Consider the following 23,831-nt stretch of genomic DNA (forward strand, 5'->3'; position numbering starts at 1 on the left):
CGATGTCATAACATCTTTGTTATGACAAAAATGTCATAACAGTAAGAGGATCACAAGCAGAAAGGAACAGGTCCTAGTATAGATGCCACTCACTGTAGTATCAAAAAATAAAATAGATAACTTGAGCAGTAGAAGTAGTCAGCAGTTTTATCACTAAGTCAGGTTATAAGGCCACAAAATTTGAGGAAAATAATATCCATAGATGGGCTCCAATTTGGACACTGATTACATAGAATTTGATGTTTTCATTGATATTAGGAACAGCAAAATATACTTAAGTATAAAAATAGACTACAAAAGCTCTTCAACTCATTTATGTTTGTTATTTTAGTTTAGTTTTGGATTTTTTTTAATTGGTGCTAAAACCAAATAGAAATAGAAGGTCCCTTTGGATCAATGACCTATTTTAAGTATAATTTTATTCAATAGTTTTTAGAAATGTTTTATTTTAATATAATTTTAAACTTAGAGGAAAGTTGCAAGATTAGTTCAAAAGCTTCCATATTCTTTTACCAAGATTCACCAATTTGTTAAAAATTTACCCCATTTGCTTTATTATGCGCTCTCTCTCTCTCTCACACACACACACACACACACACACACACCATTTAAGAGTAAGTAGCAGACATCATGCCCCTTACTACTAAATACTTCAGTGTGTATTTCCTTAGAACAAGAATGCTCCCTTACAAAAACACAGTAAAATCATAAAGATGAGGAAATTTAACACTGGTACAATACTATTACCTAAAACACAGTCCAAATTCAAGTTTTCCTTACTGTCCCAATAATATTCTTTACAGCTACTTTTTTTTTCTAGTCCAGGATCCAATAAAGGATCAATATTTGTTGATCCAATAAAGGATCAACAAATATTGCATTTGTTTGTCTTGTATCTTTTGTTTTCCCTCCTCTAGAACAATTCCTCAGTCTTTCTTTGTCTTTCAAACAATATTTCTCAGATACCTACCCTTCCAGCCACTCTTCCTTGTTGGTGTGGTTACAAAAGATTGAACATGGCACCTAACCACTTGGTACCTACAGTCAAGTCGAAGAGAAAGATATATAGACCAATAGGAAGCACATCATGAAAGTATAAGCTGGAGTCTCCCCATTTTTATCAGCTCAAAACCATTGCTTTCTTTATCTTTTTTCTATCTCCCATTTGGGAACAGGAAAATAATTCTATAGTCAGAATCATCATTGGTAAAAGTTATTTATAAAATAACTTTTAATTCAAGGAGTTATCTGAAGTAATATAGAGTACTATACAACAGTATGCAGTAAAATTGCATACATACACAAACATGCACACACAGAGGTTTGTGGGGGGGGGTTTCCTTTTTTTAAGAAACAGGCATGTTTCTTCTAAATGGAAGATGTGTTACAATTTCCATTTATTTTCAGAAATAGAGAAAAATTGGACATGGTGAAAAGAACTGTGCTCCCTTTCTGAAGTTGGAGAAGCTATATTCAAATCTAACCTCAATCATTTATTAGCTAAGTGATCTTAGGAAAGTCACTTAAAATCTGGGCCTTAATTACTTCATCTGTAAAATCAGATAACAATAGTTAACTATAGACTTTAACGAGTAACAAAAGAACATATGTGAAAATTTTTCATAAAAAGTAAAGCACTGTGTAATATATATATACATGTATATATGCATGTACACATATATATGTGCGTCTATAGATGTAGTGATGTATATAGGTGGATGTGTGTATGTACGTGCACGTGAGAACAGACAGAGAGAGAATGACAGTGAGAGAAAGCTTAAGGATGTATTTGATTTGAATTTTTTTCCTGACAGGGTCCTCCCTCTCACCACTTAGAAGAGTATTGAATTCCAAATTTCTCAGTTTGAGCGTGGGCCTCCCACTTCTCTTGGGATGGCTGTCTTCCAGTGGCCACATACAAGCAGCATTCCATTCCGTCCACTAAGTACAGAAGTTCTATTCCTCCTATCACGTGGCCTTTCCATGAGCTTCTAAACTGACAGTGTTAAGAGGGCAGAGATTATGCCTGGGATTATCCCTTTCCCTTACTCACTGTCAAGTCTCTAGAACCAACACAGTCCTGGGTACACAGAGGGTACCCAACAAATATTTGTGGAATGGTGAACACCAGCTGAGACCTTTTCCAGCCCAAAATACTATGACACAGCATCACTGGCTCCTTCTAGAGGTAGTTGCTACTCAGACAACAGCAGGGAAACCAGAACTTACATCAACCTCCTCCATATTAGGATAAATGATGTTTAAAAAGAAAAAGTTCATTCCTGGAACTCTGAATCAGCATAAACACTACAGTCATGTATAAATCCTATTAGAATTGTGTAAATGAATTAAAAATGATTATCATTAACGTATTAATTATTTAAGCCCTTCCCCACTCTCTTTTACATTCCATTGCCTTATTTTTCTTCATAGCACATCACTCTGAAGTTATAATTTTTGTTATTTGTGGGGTTTTTTTGTTGTTGTCTGCCCCTCCACTTCCTGTTTTTCTCCCTGCTAGTCACCAGCACCTAGAACAATAACTGAAAAAAGTAGCTACTCAATAAATATTTGTATTGATGGAACAAAGTACTTGAAAATTGTTTCTTTAATGAGGTAAACATTTTCTATATTATTATATACACATATCACTGTATTAAAAACCTTGTCCTGTAGTTAGTACAACAATAAACTTTAGCTCAGCTAAAGCCCTGGTGATCATTTAAAACAAACTAAGGAATTTTATAGATTTGCAACAAGGTAGAGTCTCTTGATTACTAATTTTGCCATCTAAAAAATTAAGCTTAAATATAGCACAAAAGCAGAAAACTAATGACAAATTAAAGGAAGCAAACTTCTAAATGCTTGGCAGATTTGCATCTTCCTTTTTATTAATATGAAGGATTGAGTATCCAAATAATGAAAAAGAAAGAGTACGAAAACAAAAACAGAGGTAAATGAAAAACAGTCCTAAATACTAAAAGTGAATGAAGAGGAGAAAGAGGTGTCAGAATGTTGTAGGAAGTACAAAGAATCAGGAAAAACAGAACAAAAAGTAGAAAAAAGATAGCAATCAGAGGCATTTTCAGTTAAAATTTTTTTGTGCACTAATCACTCAGTGGAGTAACTCACAAAAATCAGGCTCATTTGTCACCGCTATGCTTGATCTCTGGCTGAAATCCCTCTTGATCTCTCCTTTGAAAAGACCCTAAAATGACTTTGTTTTATTAAAGCTCACAGACAAGTAAAAACTTCCCTTTCCCAGAGCAGCTGCAAACTCACTCTATTGCCCACTCTATTTATATTTCCCCACCTAGGCTAAATTTGTCCTCTGGTGATTAATGGGATTTCTGGTCCAAGTAGTGGTGGAGAGAAAAATGTTACTAAAGCCAGCATTTTACTAAAACTATGTGTGACCCACTCTTTCTGACATTCGCTGAAGAACAACCTACCATACATCTGTGCAAAGTTAATGACATAGGATGAAGAAAGTGAGGGACTAACCCAGAACTAGTATGCCCACTTATGCAAAGACAGGAGAAAATCAGAAAAAAATATGATATCATAAATGTGTGGCACAGACTGTGGCAGTCTAAGCCAGCAGTCCTCAGCATTAAGGAGACTTGGCAAAGAGATAAAGAGATGGGGGGCGGGGAGGGAAGGCATCACTAGAGCACATGGCATCTAGCAGGAGGCATTAAACCTGCAGCCAGAAGACAAAGGGCAATGAGTGGAAGCAGGGCTCCAGTTCCTGTTTAGAGATCAGAAGCAGAACTAAAAGTCCTGAAAAGAAACAGAATAAGTGAAAAGAACTGAGTGGTGTACAAGGAAGCAACCCCCTCTCAGAAATAAGACCGAGAGATAAACCCAGATTCTAGAACCTCTAGTACCAGGAAGTATAACTTGGTACTAAATTCTCTAAGAATTAAACTAGAGCTTACTAGGCATCCTTGCCGAAGAGCAGGGTTAGCCTTGGAGTTAAGGTGTCAAGTAATGGCTGCATGCCAGAACTATCAGGGGAGCTTTTTTTTCTTCCAGTTTTATTGAGATATAATTGACACACAGCACTGTATAAGCTTAAGGTGTACAGCATAATAATTTGACTTACATACATCATGAAATGATTATCACAATAAGTTTAGTGAACATCCATTATCTCACATAGATACAAAAGTAAAGATACAGAGAAAAGAAATTTTTCCTTGTGATGAGAATTCTTTCATGTATAACATATAGCAGTGTTAATTACAATGATCATGTTGTACACTACATCCCTAGTACTTATTTATCTTATAACTAGAAATTTGTACTTTTTTACCATCTTCATCCAACTCACTCTCCTACAAACCCCCGCCTCTGGTCTGATCCACAAATCTGATCTTTTTTACCTATGAGTTTGTTTGATTTAGAAGTACAATTGACCTACAACACTATGTTAGTTTCTGTTATGCAAGATAGTGATTCAATATTTCTATACATTTCAAAATGATCACTGCAATAAATCTAGCTATGATATGTCACCATACATAGGAATTACATAGTTATTAACTATATTTCCCATACTGTATATTTCATACCTATGACACATCTATTTTGTAACTAGAAATTTGTACCTCTCAATCTCCCTCATCTATTTCTTTCCTCCCCACACCATCTCTGGCAACCATCTGTTAGTTCTCTGTATCTATAACTCTGTTTTTATTTTATGTTTGTTTGTTTTGTTTTTCAGATTCCACATATAAGTGATATCATACATTATTTATCTTTCTCTGTCAGACTCATTTCACTTAGCATAATACCCCTAGGTCCATCCATGTTATTGGAAATGGCAAGATTTCATTCTTCTTTATGGCTGAGTAATATTCCACTGTGTGTGTGTGTGTGTGTGTGTGTGTGTGTGTGTGTGTGTGTGTGTGTGTGTGTGTATCTTGCATCTTTATTCATCTATTGATGGACACTAAGGTTGCTTCCATATCTTGGCTATCATGGAGAATACTTCAATAAATATAGGGGTGCATATATATTTTTAAGTACTGTTTGTTTTTTTTTTCTTTGGATATATTCCCAGGAGTAGAATTGCTGGATCATATGGTAGTTCTGTTTTTATTTTTTTGAGGACTCTCCATACTGTTTTCCATAGTGGCCACAAGAGTTTACATTCCCACCAACAGAGAACAAGGGTTCCCTTTCCTCCACATCCTCACCAACAATTGTTATTTGTTGTCTATTTGAGAATAGCCATTTTGACAGGTGTGAGGTGATATCTCATTGCTGTTTGGATTTGCATTTCCCTGATGACAGTGATGTTGAGCATCTTTTCATGTGCCAGTTGGCCATCTATATGTCTTCTTTGGGAAAATGCCTATATATATCCACTGCCCATTTTTAATAAGTTTGTTTGTTTGTTTGATGTTGAATTGTATAAGTTCCTTGCATATTTTGGATTTTAACCCCTTATCAGATATATCATTTGCAAAGATCTTTTCCCATTCAGTACGTGTTTTTTTTGTTTTGTTGACAGTTTCCTTTGCTGTGAAAATGCTTTTTGTTTGATGTAGCCCCATTTATTTATTTATGCTTTTGTTTCCCTTGCCTGAGGAGACATATCCAAAAAAATATTAAGACTGATGTCAAAGCACATACTGCCTATGTTTTCTTCTAGAAGTTTTATGTTTTTAAGCCTTAAATTTTAGTCTTTATTCCATTATGAGTTGACTTTTGTGCACAGTATGAGAGAGTAGTCCAGTTTGATTTTTTTAACATAGTTGTCCAGTTTTCCCAACACCATTTATTGAAGAGGCTGTCTTTTTCTCGTTGTACATTTTTGCCTCCTTTGTCATAAATTGATTGCTCATGTAAGTGTGGGTGCATTTCTGGGCTGTCTATTATGTTCCATTGATCTATGTATCTGTTTTGTGCAAGTACCATACTGTTTTGATGACTGTAGCTTTGTAGTATAGTTTGAAATCAGGGGGTATGATACCTGTAGCTTTGTTCTGCTTTCTCAAGTTTGTTTTGGCTATTCTGGGTCTTTTGTGTTGCTATACAAAATTTTTAATTATTTGTTTTCATTTGCATGGAATACCTTTTGCTATACCCTTGCATTCAGTGTGTTCTTTAGCTCTGAAATGAGTCTCTTATAGGCAGCATATTGATGGGTCTTATTTTTTATCCATTCAGCCACTCTTTCTTTTAATTGTAGCATTTAGTCCACTTACATTTGAAATAGTATTGATAGGTATGTAGTTACTGCATTTGGTTAATTGTTTTGCGGTTGTTTTTATAGTTATTTTTCCTTTCTTTCTTCTTCTTTTGTTCACTTCCCTTGTGATTTGATGACTATCTTTAATATTATGTTTGGATTCCTTTCTCCTTTTTGTGTGTATTTATTATAGATTTTTGGCTTGTGGTTACCATGAGATAGATAGATAGACAAACAGAAAGACAGACAGATAGATAGATAGATAGATAGATAGATAGATAGATAGATAGATAGATAGATAGATAGATAGACAGACAGATAGACAGATAGACAGATAGGGATAGATGATAGGTAGATAGATAGATAGATGATAGATGATAGATAAATAAATAGATGATAGATAGATAGGGATAGATAGATAGATAGATAGATAGATAGATAGATAGATAGATAGATAGATAGATAGATGATAGATGATAGATAGATAGGGATAGATAGATAGATAGATAGATAGATAGATAGATAGATGATAGATGATAGATAGATAGATAATTCTAGGTTGTTGATCTCTGAAGTCCATTTTAACAACCCTGCATTTTTACTCTCCACTACCACATTTACTGTTTTGGACAGCATATTTTACATCATTTCATTTTGTTTATCCCTTAACCACTTATTGTGGATATAGATTATTTTACTCCTTTTGTCTTTTAACCTTCCTACTAGCTTTATACATGGTTGATTTACTACTTTTATGTATATTTGCCTTTACCAATTAGATTTGTCCTTTTGTAATTTTCATGTTTCTAGTTGTGGCCTTTTCTTTTCCTTTTTTTTTTTTGTTTGTTTGACTGTTTGTTTTTTCTGGCACACAGAATTTTAATAACCCTTGTAATACCCCACACAACTTCTTAGAAAATGCCAAGTATGTTAACAAAACTCCTAACTGTACAGGAAGATAATAACGTTTGGCTTCTTCATGTGGCCACATCCCTTCGTTACTGGACGGTGACACTGGTCAGACTGCCACCCAGTTACTAGTGTGGGAAATCCCCATCTGTGACAATAAATATATAAATTCTGCTTGCTGTAACACCTGGTTTGTGTAGGTTCCATTTGCCCTATTGGTCACAAATGAGCTGTTGATACCATTTCTGACCCCAAATAAATAAAGTCCATTAACAAGTTGCAGCATGATGAGAGGGCCTCATGTAGAGAACTTGGGCCCCTTTTTCTGGATATTATCTGTAGTTGCCTGAATCGGAAGCCAACGAAGGGGTTCATCCAGAGCAGCAAGGGGGGGCCTCCCAAAGACTGACTTCATCTCTTCCCACTGCAGCCTCTGCTCCCACTCAGGCTTCTTAATCTTCAGCCTCTCAACCTCTGTTTCATCATTGCATACGGAGTGGATCTGAGTGCCAAACATCACTGCAGTGAAACTGAAAAACAGCAGACCCTCAAGGCACAGGAAGATCAACAGAATTACAGTGACTAGAGATGAACAATCACTGCATTCAGTCCACTGCCCTTGGATGCAGGGGATGAACTGCAGCCCTCAGAGGACAAGTGTGTGCATGAACGCCAGCACGAAGTACATAGTGAAGAGCACAAAAAAATCTGATTCTTTTCTCCAACACAATTGTTCAGCCATGGCAAGGAGATCCATTTTCCAAATACATCTTTTGCAAACACTGCAGTTGTGGGTGTGCTCAGGCTTGATACAGCAGCACTTGGGGTACTCGTAGATCACTTCTTCTGCAAACTCTTCAGTTTGCAGGCTTCAGCTGCAAACTCTCCATGTATTCTTTAATAGCATTTCCTTTGGGTACGCCCCAGGGCTGGTGAGCATGGTCCTCAGGTAAGACAACAGGGCAAGCATCACCAGGCAGATAAAAACGACCCTATTGACCACAGAGTACCAGAAGTCTCTGGAAGGCAGCAGCACAACTAACATCACCACGAAGTCCAAATATATGATCAGAAGCCACATCATGATGGTGCATATCATGCCGCTGCTGTCACAGATGAACTAGAGGAGGATGAAAAGTCGTAGTTGTCATTTTCAGTCAGGAGAGGATGATGTTTGACATCCCAGAGCCAGTGTCCTGATGATGGCATGGTTTCCCTCACAATTTATTTCTAAACATTTCTTGAACATTTTGTGCCTTTTCTTCAGGATCTTAAGATGCATACTGTCCCATGTGATAGAATGCGAGGCCCAGGTGGGGTCGCCTGGCACCTTGACTCCTCCTGACCTGCGGCAGCGGCAACATCAACTGTAGCAGCGGAGGCAGGGACACATTGTACAGCAGCGCTCATGTTCGGGCCAGAGCCGCCCACAGCTCCGCTCAGCTGGGTCCCACGGGCTAGTGAGAGGGAGGCTGCCACCGAGCGCACATGAGAGCCAGAGCCCAGCCTGGAGAGCTGGCCTTTTCTTTTTTATGTAGAGAAGTCCCTTTAACATTTCTTGTAAGGCTGATTTGATGGTGCTGAATTATGTTAGCTTTTGCTTATCTGTAAAACATTTGATCTCTCCATCAAATCTGAATGAAAGCCTTGACAGGTAGAGTATTCTTGGTTGGAGATGTTTCTCTTTCATTCCTTTGAATATATCAAGTCACTCCTTTCTGGCCTGCAGAGTTTCTGTTGAAAAGTCAGATGATTTCCTTATGAGAGTTCCCTTACACCTAACATTTTGCTTTTCCCTTGATGCTTTTAATATTCTCTCATTATCTTTAATTTTTGCCATTTTAATTACGTGTCTTGGTGTGTTCCTTTTTGGAACACACCAAGACACATTGTAATTAAAATGTTCTTTTTGCCTAACTTGCTGTAACCCTTTTTGGGTTGATCCAGTTTGGGACACTCTGTGCTTCCTGGGCCTGGATCTTTCCTTTCTCAGGTTAGGGAAGTTTTCAGCCATTGTGTCTTCAAATATGTTCTCTGACCCTTTCCCTCTCTCTTCTCTTTATGGGACCCCCTATAATGCAAATAGTATTACTGATGTAGTCCCAGAAATCTCTCAAACTTCCTCATTTCTTTGTATTCTTTTTTTCTTTTTTCTGTTCAGCTTCAGTGATTTCTACTACTCTGTCTTCCAGCTTGCTGATCTGTTCCTCTGTATCATCTAATCTATTCTTGATTCCTTCTAGTGTATTTTTTATTTCAGTTATTGTATTCTGCAGCTCTGCTTGGTTCTTTATATTTTCTAACTTTGTTATAAACTTCTAACTTCTCACTCTGTTCATCCAATCTTCTCCAGAATTCTTTGAGCATCTTTACAATCATTACCTTGAAATCTTTATCAGGTAGATTGCTTACTTCACTTCACTTAGTTCCTCTTCTGAGGTTTTATCTTATTCTTTCATTTGGAACATACTCCTCTATTGCCTTATTTTGCCTAACTTGCTGTTCTTATTTCTGTGTATTTGGTAGGTTGTTACATTTCCTGACCTTCAAGAAGTGACCTTTTGCAGGAGAAGTCCTACGCATTCCAGCAGTGCACTCCTTCCTGGTCACCAGAGCTATAGGTTCTAGGGTATCCCCTATGTTGGCTGCATAGGTCCTTCTGTTGTAGCAGGCTGACTACTATGGGCAAGTCTGGTAGGCATGGCTAGCCCCCAGTTGGGTTGTTTGCCAGGCCCTGCCTTGTACAGAGGCTGCTGGCCACTGGCAGGTGAGGCTGGGTCATAAGGTGACTGGCCACAGAGCCCCAGGTGGTCCCAGGGCTGGTGCTGGTCAATTGGTGGGCTGAGCCACATCTGGCAAGGGTGGTTATGGGGACAGGGTTCCAAGATATAGTGTCAGCCTGCTGATGGGTGGGGCTGATTCCTGACACAGCTGACTGTAGGGTCCATGGAGCCCAAAGCTGGTGTCCGCCCGCTGGTGATTGATTACTTTAGGGTTAGTGTCAGTGCACTGATATGCAGGGGCAGGTCTTGGGCCCTTTAGTGGACAGGGCCAGGTCCCAGGGTGGCTGTGGGTGCAGGGAGTCTGGGGCTGAGTTCCTGTCAAGGTAGCTACTTAACTTGAGGGTCCCAGTACTGGCACTGACAGGCTAGTGGGCAAGGCCAGTTCCCAGTGCTAATAATCTACAGGAAGGATTCCAAAATGGCACTTGCCAGCACCAGTGTCCTCATGGTAGAATAAGCTCTCCAAAATGGCTGACGTCAATATGTCCCCAGGGTGAGCTCCAGTTTCCTCTTACCTCTTCAGGAGGCTCCCCAAGATCAGCAGGTGTGTCTGACCCAGGCTCCTTTCAAATAACTGCTTCTGCCCTGAGTCACAGAGCATGTGAGATTTTGTGTGCACCATTTAAGAGTGGAGTCTCTATTTCCCACAGCCTTGTGTGTCTCTTGAAAGTAAGCCCAGCTGGCCTTCAAAGCCAAACATTCTGGGACTTGTCTTCCTGGTACAGGACCCCCTCAGTCTTTGGGAAGAAACTTTACAATTGTAATTATCCTCCCACTTGTGGGTCACCCACCAGGGGGTATAGGTCTTGTCTATACTGCATCTCAGCCCCTCCTGCCCATCATGTTGTGGTTCCTTCTTTACATCTTTAATTGTAGAAGATCTTTTCTACTAGTCTTCTGGTCTTTCTTATCAATAGTGCTCATTAAATGGTTGTAATTTTGGTATGCCCATGGAAGGAGGAGAGCTCAGGATCTCGGTCATTCCCCCTGGGGAACTTATCTTTAACATACAAGTTTTCAGTCCCCATTCTAGATATGATGAATCAGAATATTTGGATATAGTGTCTACAAGCCTCTTTTAAAAAATTCCTCCAGATGATCCTACTGTACAATCACTAGTGGAATCTACTCTTCTAGAGTCTGGAGTAGAGACAATTACTTCTGGGATTAGAATTCAAAGCAATAATGCAAAAAATATCTCTCTAGGAAGGGCAAAAGCATAAATTCATAAATGTTAAAATAAATATACATATATTCAGTGTTGGATTTTCTTCCTTTTTTCCTCATCTAGCTCTGGAAAATGTTCAATCCTGACCAGTATGTACGAGTCAGGAATTATTTCAGCATCCTTGCTTATGAATATCACACGTGTTTTTCTCTTCAACTGGATGCTATATGTGCTCCATTGGTTTCTTTTCACATCTATCAACAACACTCCCCTTACATCAAAAAACATTCTACCTCATACCATCAATGATTCATCTCTTCTGTGGGGACTCACAGCTGGTTCTTCTGACTCCTCTTTTCTACATGGGAACTGAAGCTCAATCCTTCATATCTCCAACCATTCTCTATCTCCCAACAATCAACTCCAACCAAGTCTGGACCACAACAGTGGTGAATAAGAATATAGAAGCTGTCCACAAATGCTACAATAAAATTCGTATGTATCACAGGGAAAAATTCTGACTAATATTTCCAAATCTACATCTCCTTTCTTCACAAAGGAAAATTACCATTTCTTATTGTAAAGTTAAGATCAGACTTGGTGGAAAAGCAGGATAGGCCAGGAATTGGAAGTTTGGGCTCAATCATACCAGATTTGAAATGAATCTCTTATCTCACTTTAACTACCTACCATTATGGGTAACAGAAATAGGGAAAGAGAACTCCAAAACACCTATAAAAATCATCCACAATACATAATCATAGCTCCCCAAATGGAAAATAAAACATATGAGAATCTTTAACAGAACAGGCTCATAAAAAGCAAATAAAAAGATTCATATTTTTGTTTTTGAAAATAGACTGACTGTGAGATAATAAAGGGAATACATCATATAACAAGCCTTAATTTGAGTAACATCTTTATTCTGACTCATAAAGTTCTGTTCATCAAATTAATTTAAATAAATGGTGATAGAAATGCTGCCAAAACACTTAAAATTGACTGAACATCTAAACTCAAGGTTAATAAGAATGAAAACTCATCTAGCATAGAACCTAGTATATTTGAATTTAACTCTAATCTTACTTAAAATTTTCATTAATTTTCAAGATAATTAACTAGTTATTAAAATTTATAGCCCAGTCAAAGTTAGAGATTTGTAGCAAAGAGCAATAAAATCAGAGAATATAAAGGGCCAAAAAACAAAGAAAAAGTAGACCTAAGATAAAAATAATTAATTTAATGAATAAAAGGCATAAAATAAAAAGGGAAAAGAGAGGGGAGGAGAGAAGGTGGTGTGTTCATTTGACCTAAAAGATTCAAAAGGAGTGAACACAAACATATGGTATTTAAATTTTAAAAGTACATATGCCAAATCACTATGAATTTGTTCCAAGAGATGGTAAAAAAAATGACCTATGAAGTTTCACATAGGAAGTGGTATGGGCCCACAATCATCTTTCTCCCATAGTAAGGAAAGAATAAACTTCTTGCTAACTGAGAGAAAAACTAAAAATTACTCTTTTGTAACAGAAGCAGTAGAGAGGTCAATAAGTATTGCAGCAGACTCTTACATCACATCCTCATAGTCTTCCTGCCTTCCCCACAAGCCCATGCAAAAAGGCTGACCTAAGTGTGCTTTCATTTCTTCTAAGTCACAGGTAATTTTTCCATGTTAGGAATTTTGCAGATATTAAGTGGAAATTATACTATTTCCTGAGAAAAGAGCAGTGGGAGATTGTTTAAGAGGCTTACAAAACCTGCTTATGAAAATGAACTGAGTAAAAGAAGGTTTCGTTAAGCGAGTTTGACTCACTGGCCACTGACAGTGTTGAAAGGAATTCAAACTACATTAATCTGAAGATGAGGGGAGCAATATTAGCAAAGACTGATGTTTTGAACATCTTCAATAAATAGGATGACAAGTCATATCACTTAGAAGTTACACCTAAATACATAAAATATTTCATTTTCTACTATATAACAGTGGCTGACTCCATTCCAGGGGCTTATTTTTACCAAATCAAAGAGAAATATTCTGCCTGTTAGCACCATGGATAATTTCTGGTATGATTTTTAATCATACCAGAAATAATTTTTTAAACAGTTTCTAAATCAGTCATAAAATCTTGGAAAAGCACTCATAATGACAAAACAGAAAAACAAAATTCTTAACTATAGTTTGTATATGTTGAAATTATAAGGAGATAGCAGGTGCTGTTTTTGTTTATTAAAACTTCAAGGGAAAAGGCACATCTATTAGAATGGTTAAAATCAAAACAATCTGACAAACCAGTTTCTGGAGAGGATGAGGAATAAGTGATAACAGCCATTTTGGAAGACACTTTGGTAGTTTCTTACAAAGCTAAACAAAGTGCAGCAATCACACTGCTAGGTGCTTACCTAACTGATTCAAAAACATGTCTACATAAAAACCTGCAGGTGTATGTTTATAGCAGTTTCATCCATAATCACCAAAAACAGAAGCAACCAGCTGTCTTTCAATAGGTGAATGGATAAGCAAACTGTAGTACATTATTATGATGGAATACTATTCAGAGAGAAAAAAGGAATGAGCTATCAAGCCGCACAAAGATATGTACTAAACTTAAATGCACACTGCTAAGCAAAAAAACAAACAAAAAAACCAGAAAAAATGTGAAAAAGCTACATGCTATTATAATTTCATTTATATAACATTCTGGAAAAGGCAAAACTATAGAGTGGCAAACAGATTAGTATTTTCTAGGGATTTGTTGGGGGGAAAGAGGTAGGGTTAAAAAGGTGAAGTACAGAGGAATTTTAAGGCAGTAAAAGTATTTCATAGGATATTATAATGGTGGATACATGACACTATGCATTTATCAAGCCCATAGAATTTTACAGCACAAAAAGTGAACTTTACAGTATGCAAATTTTAAATATATATATAGAAAAAAATTTTTTTATATATATTTGTATATAAATATATTTATATATATACATATGTATATCCCAGAAATGGAACGTAAGATCCCAGAATGGAATGAAAAAAGGAATTAGCTATCAAGTCACACAAAGAATATAACTGTATTACAAACTTTATTACAAGTGCAAAAAAAAACTTCACTGAAGGTAGTAGAGTAGAAAGGTGCTGACCTAAATAACCTTGGAAATGAGTGGAGTCTGAAAACTTCATACGTAAATCCATACTCTGAAATTGCACACAAACACTGTACTCTAGTTGATAAAATCATTTCCCATAGGAGCATGTAATAACAATTCTGAAACAACTATACTCCTACAGTGCAATTGAACAATTATGTAGATCAATGGCTAAACAGAACAAAGTTTCTCACTGCTGGAGTAGGAGGTTATAGTAAGCAAGGGGGAAAGGTTAGAATGATCCACATGATAATGGGTTAGGGTTGAAGACATCAGTATGAACTCATATTTAGCATAATATAGAAATACAGAAATATTTATAGACAGGCATATATATATATATATAGCAGTTAATATACACATATATATTTCCTTGCTCTGTCAACTGAGAGAGCCTAGAAGCAGCAACACCCCAATAGCAATGAGTACACTGAGTACCCAGATTTTGGTTTCCAACACCATTCTCCAACAAAAGGAATCAGGACTCCTTTGAGACTCCTTTAAGAAATGACTTTGAGAAATGACTGAGGCAGAAAATATACAAGATGGGTCTGGAGCATCTTATAATACAAGATAGTAGGGAAGTGCTCAAAACACACACACACACACACACACACAATAATGATGGACATATGTCAAAGTACACAGCAGACAACTGAAAGCAAGCTGACTAGTACTCTTCAAAACCATCAAGGTCATCAAATACAAGGAAAGTCTGAAAAACTGTCACAGCCAAGAGGAGTCTAAGGAGACCTAACGACTAAATGTAATATATCCTGAGTGGGATACTGGAACAGAAAAAGGACAGGTAACAACTACAGATATCTAAATAAAGCTTGAAATTTACTTAATAATAATGTAGCAATAGTGGTTCATTAATTGGGACCAAAGTACCATATTAATGTAAGCAGTCAATAATAGGGGAAATAGGTGTGGAATGTATGAGAACGTTCTATACTATCTTCACACCTTTTCTGTAAATCTGAAACTATACTAAAATTAAAAGTTTATTTCTTAAAAACTTAAAAGGAAAAGAAAAGTAAAAACCTACCTACTAAAAAATTCAGAAAAGAGAACAACAGACAGTCTGAAGAATTTAGGATGTGAGAGGTTGCTCTCCCACATAAGGAAGAGGTCCAAGACAGAAAGCTGCTAGTGATAAGGCAATAACACATTAGATATAAACAAAGAAGATCTAAAAAATAAGAAAGAAAAATGACTGTCATGTTTTTTCAGTAAAGAAGAGAAGCTTAGTGTGGAGAAATTTAGCAGGATAAATGGGAAAAGGCTTGTCATAAGATTCAGAAGAAAATGATCCCAAGAGAAAAAAATATCTAGGGGAGTAAAGAAAGCTCTCTACATTTCTTCTCAATATACTTGTATCTTTTAAAACTGGTCTGCATAATTTAAGGATCAGTTTTTATTTAAATGTTTTACAATTTTACACATATTGGAGGCAGTGTTCACACTCAGCGGTCTCATTCCTTTTCAGGCCTACCTACTACATCTAATCATTTCAGAAAAAAGTATTCAAGCAGAGAGCAGAAAACAGAAGTTATTTTTAATTTACATAGAATCACTACTCAATTCTCTACTAGGAATTATTAAATTCCTAAATTTAATAATTTTAATAATTTTATAATTATTAAATTCCTAAATTTAATAATGCCTAAATTATTAAATTCCTAAATGAGATACTCTGACAATATTCCTAAGCTTAACCATTAAAAAAAAAATCAATGGCATTGTAAATACAGCCTTTTGCAAGGTTTGTGCTAGGCCAATGACATCTAACATATTAAATTAAGCCACCAAATCAGCTTGAAATCTTGTGGCCAACAGAACTGGCATAGGGTTTACTACAGCATAACTATGAAACCATGTTTGTGTCATGAGCCAAACACTGTCACCCTTAATTTGCACTGTCAACACCTGAAATCTGAAAAAAAAATCTAACCTGTAAATGATTCAAATTACAAGGAAACTGCATTCTCCTTAATACTAATGATAAATAACCAAACTTTTTTGATACTATCCTTATGCAAGCAAGTATCCCTAGTACACTTTCAAGCAGTAATGAACTAAGTAAAATGCAATACAATGACAACTTTCATAATTCAGAGAACTAGAAAGACTTGTGTAATTAGCATTGGAGGTGTGATGTAAAGTCAATCTTAGTCCAATGACCCTTGAAGGCAGCATGAAGCAGGGAAAGGTTTGGAATCAGACTGACCTGGGTGTAAATCCTGCTTTTGTGGCTTGTCAGCACTGACAAAGGAACTTAGCAACAAGTTAATGTCTCAAAATATGTTTCCTCAACTATAAAAGGGAGAATATTGACCTCCCAGTTCTGATGCAAACATTATTTTGTGAATGTTCAATAATACGAGCAAACACTTCAGCATTTGTTATTTATCAGGCTGCTATAAGTACTTTATATAAATTAACTTATTTAATCTTCCTAACAACTCTAGGAGGTATGTAATTATATTATCCCCATTTTACAAATGAGAAATATTTAGTATGGAAAGATTAAGTAACTTATTCCAGTTCATACGGCGAGTAAGTATGTTTTCATAACTAAGTAATCTGGCTCTAGTCTTTGCTCTAAATTACTACATTATAATATCATTATTAAATCAGTTAATAAATCAGTTCCCTTCCAGCCACCCTAACTCCAATTCATCTCATTAAAATACTGACACTATTTACTTTTTATTTACTTTTAATTTACTTTTAATGAAAGAGAAAACTGATCAGTTACCAAGTTACAGTAATAACTATATTGAACTCTGTTCAATATCCTATGATAAACCATAATGGAGGAGAGAGGAGAAGATGGCGGAAGAGTAAGATGCGGAGATCACCTTCCTCCCCACAGATACATCAGAAATACATCTACACGTGGAACTGCCCCTATAGAACACCCACTGAATGCTGGCAGAAGACGTCAGACCTCCCAAAAGGCAAGAAACTCCCCACGTACCTGGGTAGGGCAAAAGAAAAAAAGAAACAACAGAGACAAAAGAATAGGGATGGGACCTGCACCAGTGGGAGGGAGCTGTGAAGGAGGAAAGGTTTCCACACACTAGGAAGCCCGTTCACGGGAGGAGACTGCGGGTGGCGGAGGGGGGACACTTCGGAGACACAGAGGAGAGCGCAGCAACAGGGGTGCAGAGGGCAAAGCGGAGAGATTCCCGCACAGAGGATCAGTGCCGACCAGCACTCACCAGCCCAAGAGGCTTGTCTGCTCAGGCGCCTGGGTGGGTGGGGGCTGGGAGCTGAGGCTCCGGCTTCAGTCGGATCCCAGGGAGAGGACTGGGGTTGGCGGCATGAACACAGCCTGAAGGGGTTAGCTCACCACAGCGAGTGGGAGGGAGTCTGGGAAAAGGTCTGGAGCTGCCGAGCAGGCAAGAGACTTTTTCGTGCCTCTTTGTTTCCTGGTGCGCAAGGAGAGGGGATTCAGAGCGCCGCCTAAACGAGATCCAGAGACCGGTGTGAGCCGCGGCTATCTGCGCGGACCCGAGACGGGCATGAAACGCTAAGGCTGCTGCTGCCAGCACCAAGAAGCCTGTGTGCAAGCACAGGTCACTATCCACACCTCCCCTCCCGGAAGCATGTGCAGCCCCTCACTGCCAGGGTCCCGTGATGCAGGGACAACTTCCCCGGGAGGACACACAGTGCGCCTCAGGCTGGTGCAATGTCACGCCAGCCTCCGCCACCACAGGCTCACCACGCATTCTGTACTCCTCCCTCCCCCCGGGCCTGAGTGAGCCAGAGACCCCGAATCAGCTGCTACTTTAACCCTGTCCTATCTGGGCAGGAACAAACGCCCTCAGGCAACCTACATGGAGAGGAGGGGCCAAATCCAAAGCTGAAACCCGGGAGCTGTGCGAACAAAGAAGAGAAAGGGAAATTTCACCCAGCAGCCTCAGAAGCAGGGGATTAAAGCTCCACAAACAACTTGATGTACCGGCATCTGTGGAATACCTGAATAGACAACAAATCATCCCAAATTGAGGAGGTGGACTTTGGGAGCAAGATATATTATTTTTTCCCCTTTTCCTCTTTTTGTGAGTGTGTATGTGTATGCTTCTCTGTGAGATTTTGTCTGTATAGCTTTGCTTTCACCATTTGTCCTAGGGTTCTGTCCGTCCGTTTTTTTTTTTTTTTTTTACTTTAAACATTTTTTTCTTAATAATTATTTTTTATTTTAATAACTTTATTTTATTTTATCTTACTTTATTTTATTTTATCCTCTTTCTATTTTTTCTCCCTTTTATTCTGAGCCGTGTGGATGAAAGACTCTTGGTGCTCCAGACAGGCATCAGGGCTGTGCCTCTGAGGTGGGAGAGCCAACTTCAGGACACTGGTCCACAAGAGACCTCCCAGCTCCGTGTAATACCAAACGATGAAAATCTCCCAGAGATCTCCATCTCAACACCAAGACCCAGCTTCACTCAACGACCAACAAACTATAGTGCTGGACACCCTATGTCAAACAACTAGCAGGACAGGAACACACCCCCATCCATTAGCAGAGAGGCTGCTTAAAATCATAATAAGGCCACAGACACCCCAAAACACACCACCAGATGTGGACTTGTCCACCAGAAAGACAAGATCCAGCCTCATCCACCAGAACACAAGTACTAGTCCCCTCCACCAGGAAACCTACACAACCCACTGAACCAACCTTAGCCACTGGGGAGAGATACCAAAAACAACAGGAATTACGAACCTGCAACCTGCGAAAAAGAGACCCCAAACACAGTAAGATAAGCAAAATGAGAAGACAGAAAAACACACAGCAAATGAAGGAGCAAGGTCAAAACACACCAGACCTAACAAATGAAGAGGAGATAGGCAGTCTACCTGAAAAAGAATTCAGAATAATGATAGTAAACATGATCCAAAATCTTGGAAATAGAATACACAAAATGCAAGAAACATTTAACGAGGACCTAGAAGAACTAAAGAGGAACCAAGCAACAATAAAAAACACAATAAATGAAATTAAAAATACTCTAGACGGGATCAATAGCAGGATAACTGAGGCAGAAGAACGGATAAGTGACCTGGAAGATAAAATAGTGGAAAGAACTACTGCAGAGCAGAATAAAGAAAAAAGAATGAAAAGAACTGAGGACAGTCTCAGAGACCTCTGGGACAACATTAAACACACCAACATTCGAATTATAGGGGTCCCAGAAGAAGAGAAAAAGAAAGGGACTGAGAAAATATTTGAAGAGATTATAGTTGAAAACTTCCCGAATATGGGAAAGGAAATAGTTAATCAAGTCCTGGAAGCACAGAGAGTCCCATACAGGATAAATCCAAGGAGAAACACGCCAAGACACATATTAATCAAACTATCAAAAATTAAATACAAAGAAAACATATTAAAAGCAGCAAGGGAAAAAAAACAAATAACACACAAGGGAACCCCCATAAGGTTAACAGCTGATCTTTCAGCAGAAACTCTGTAAGCCAGAAGGGAGTGGCAGGACATATTTAAAGTGATGAAGGAGAAAAACCTACAACCAAGATTACTCTACCCAGCAAGGATCTCATTCAGATTTGATGGAGAAATTAAAACCTTTACAGACAAGCAAAAGCTGAGAGAGTTCAGCACCACCAAACCAGCTTTACAACAAATGCTAAAGGAACTTCTCTAGGTAAGAAACTCAGGAGAAGGAAAACATCTACAATAACAAACCAAAAATATTTAAGAAAATGGGAATAGGAACATACATATCAATAATTACCTTAATTGTAAATGGATTAAATGCTCCCACCAAAAGACACAGACTGGCTGAATGGATACAAAAACAAGACCCATATATATGCTGTCTACAAGAGACCCACTTCAGACCTAGGGACACATACAGACTGAAAGTGAGGGGATGGAAAATGATATTCCATGCAAATGGAAATGAAAAAAAGCTGGAGTAGCAATTCTTATATCAGACAAAATAGACTTTAAAATAAAGACTATTACAAGAGACAAAGAAGGACACTATATAATGATCAAGGGATCGATTCAAGAAGAAGATATAACAATTGTAAATATTTATGCACCCAACATAGGAGCACCTCAATACATAAGGCAAATACTAACGGCCATAAAAGGGGAAATCGACAGCAACACAATCATAGTAAGGGACTTTAACACCTCACTTTCACCAATGGACAGATCTTCCAAAATGAAAAAAAATAAGGAAACACAAGCTTTAAATGATACATTAAACAAGATGGACTTAATTGATATTTATAGGACATTCCATCCAATAACAACAGAATACACATTTTTCTCAAGTGCTCATGGAACATTCTCCAGGATAGATCATATCTTGGGTCACAAATCAAGCCATGGTAAATTTAAGAAAATTGAAATCGTATCAAGTATCTTTTCTGACCACAACACTATGAGACTAGATATCAATTACAGGAAAAGATCTGTAAAAACTACAAACACATGGAGGCTACACAATACACTACTTAATAACAAAGTGATCACTGAAGAAATCAAAGGGGAAATTAAAAAATACCTAGAAACAAATGACAATGGAGACACGACGACCCAAAACCAATGGGATGCAGCAACAGCAATTCTAAGAGGGAAGTTTATAGCAATACAAGCCTACCTCAAGAAACAGGAAACATCTCAAATGAACAACTTAACCTTGCACCTAAAGCAATCAGAGAAAGAAGAACAAAAAAACCCCAAAGTTAGCAGAAGGAAAGAAATCATAAAGATCAGATCAGAAATAAATGAAAAAGAAATGAAGGAAACGATAGCAAAGATCAATAAAACTAAAAGCTAGTTCTTTGAGAAGATAAACAAAATTGATAAACCATTAGCCAGACTCATCAAGAAAAAAAGGGAGAAGACTCAAATCAACAGAATTAGAAATGAAAAAGGAGAAGTAACAACTGACACTGCAGAAATACAAACGATCACAAGAGATTACTACAAGCAACTCTATGCCAATAAAATGGACAACCTGGAAGAAATGGACAAATTCTTAGAAATGCACAACCTGCCGAGAATGAACCAGGAAGAAATAGAAAATATGAACAGACCAATCACAAGCACTGAAATTGAAACTGTGATTAAAAATCTTCCAATAAACAAAAGCTCAGGACCAGATGGCTTCACAGGTGAATTCTATCAAACATTTAGAGAAGAGCTAACACCTATCCTTCTCAAACTCTTCCAAAATATTGCAGAGGGAGGAACACTCCCCAACTCATTCTACGAGGCCACCATCACCCTGATACCAAAACCAGACAAAGATGTCACAAAGAAAGAAAACTACAGGCCAATATCACTGATGAACATAGATGCAAAAATCCTCAACAAAATACTAGCAAACAGAATCCAACAGCACATTAAAAGGATCATACACCATGATCAAGTGGGGTTTATTCCAGAAATGCAAGGATTCTTCAATATATGCAAATCAATCAATGTGATACACCATATTAACAAATTGAAGGAGAAAAACCAGATGATCATCTCAATAGATGCAGAGAAAGCTTTCAACAAAATTCAAAACCGATTTATGATAAAAGCCCTGCAGAAAGTAGTCATAGAGGGAACTTTCCTCAACATAATAAAGGCCACAGCCAACATCATCCTCAATTGTGAAAAACTGAAACCATTTCCACTAAGATCAGGAACAAGAAAAGGTTGCCCATTCTCACCACTATTATTCAACATAGTTTTGGAAGTTTTAGCCACAGCAATCAGAGAAGAAAAAGAAATAAAAGGAATCCAAATCAGAAAAGAAGAAGTAAAGCTGTCACTGTTTGCAGATGACATGATACGATACATAGAGAATCCTAAAGATGCTACCAGAAAACTACTAGAACTAATCAATGAATTTGGTAAAGTAGCAGGATACAAAATTAATGCACAGAAATCTCTTCCATTTCTATACACTAATGATGAAAAATCTGAAAGTGAAATTAAGAAAACACTCCCATTTACCATTGCAACAAAAAGAATAAAATATCTAGGAATAAACCTACCTAAGGAGACAAAAGACCTCTATGCAGAAAATTATAAGACACTGATGAAAGAAATTAAAGATGATACAAGTAGATGGAGAGATATACCATGTTCTTGGATTGGAAGAATCAACATTGTGAAAATGACTCTACTACCCAAAGCAATCTACAGATTCAATTCAATCCCTATCAAACTACCACTGGCATTTTTCACAGAACTAGAACAAAAGATTTCACAATTTGTATGGAGACACAAAAGACCCCGAATAGCCAAAGCAATCTTGAGAACGAAAAATGAAGCGGAGGAATCAGGCTCCCTGACTTCAGACTATACTACAAAGCTACAGTAATCAAGACAGTATGGTACTGGCACAAAAATAGAAACATAGATCACTGGAACAGGATAGAAAGCCCAGAGATAAACCCACGTACATATGGTCACCTTATCTTTGATAAAGGAGGCAAGCATATACAGTGGAGAAAAGACAGCCTCTTCAATAAGTGGTGCTGGGAAAACTGGACAGCTACATGTAAAAGTATGAAATTAGAACACTCCCTAACACCATACACAAAAATAAACTCAAAATGGATTAAAGACCTAAATGTAAGGCCAGACACTATCAAACTCTTAGAGGAAAACATAGGCAGAACACTCTATGACATAAATCACAGCAAGATCCTTTTTGACCCAGCTCCTAGAGAAATAGAAATAAAAACAAAAATAAACAAATGGGACCTAATGAAACTTGAAAGCTTTTGCACAGCAAAGGAAACCATAAACAAGACCAAAAGACAACCCTCAGAATGGGAGAAACTATTTGCAAATGAAGCAACTGACAAAGGATTAATCTCTAAAATTTACAAGCAGCTCATGCAGCTCAATAACAAAAAAACAAACAACCCAATCCAAAAATGGGCAGAAGACCTAAATAGACATTTCTCCAAAAAAGATATACAGATTGCCAACAAACACATGAAAGAATGCTCAACATCATTAATCATTAGAGAAATGCAAATCAAAACTACAATGAGATATCATCTCACACCGGTCAGAATGGCCATCGTCAAAAAATCTAGAAACAATAAATGCTGGAGAGGGTGTGGAGAAAAGGGAACACTCTTGCACTGTTGGTGGGAATGTAAATTGATATAGCCACTATGGAGAATAGTATGGAGGTTCCTTAAAAAACTAAAAATAGAACTACCATATGACCCAGCAATCCCACTACTGGGCATATACCCTGAGAAAACCATAATTCAAAAAGAGTCATGTACCAAAATGTTCATTGCAGCTCTATTTACAATAGCCAGGACATGGAAGCAGCCTAAATGTCCATCATCGGATGAATGGATAAAGAAGATATGGCACATATATACAATGGAATATTACTCAGCCATAAAAAGAAGTGAAATGGAGTTATTTGTAGTGGGGAGGATGGAGTTAGAGTCTGTCATACAGAGTGAAGTAAGTCAGAAAGAGAAAAACAAATACAGTATGCTAACACATATATATGGAATCTAAGGGAAAAAAAAAAAAAAGGTCATGAAAAACCTAGTGGCAAGACGGGAATAAAGACACAGACCTACTAGAGAATGGACTTGAGGATAT

The 23,831-nt window shown here is 37.5% G+C and overlaps 1 protein-coding gene and 1 pseudogene across 2 annotated transcripts in view; both read right to left on the reverse strand.

Annotated features, from left to right (window-relative positions):
* GUCY1A2 (guanylate cyclase 1 soluble subunit alpha 2) overlaps nucleotides 1-23,831 on the reverse strand; it is a 401,095-nt gene that overhangs the window by 331,024 nt on the left and 46,240 nt on the right. The gene's annotated exons all lie outside the window — the stretch shown is intronic.
* LOC133099042 (palmitoyltransferase ZDHHC7-like) lies at nucleotides 7,331-8,320 on the reverse strand (annotated as a pseudogene).

Source organism: Eubalaena glacialis, chromosome 10, assembly GCF_028564815.1.
Source record: "Eubalaena glacialis isolate mEubGla1 chromosome 10, mEubGla1.1.hap2.+ XY, whole genome shotgun sequence".
NCBI classification, from domain to species: Eukaryota; Metazoa; Chordata; class Mammalia; order Artiodactyla; family Balaenidae; genus Eubalaena; species Eubalaena glacialis.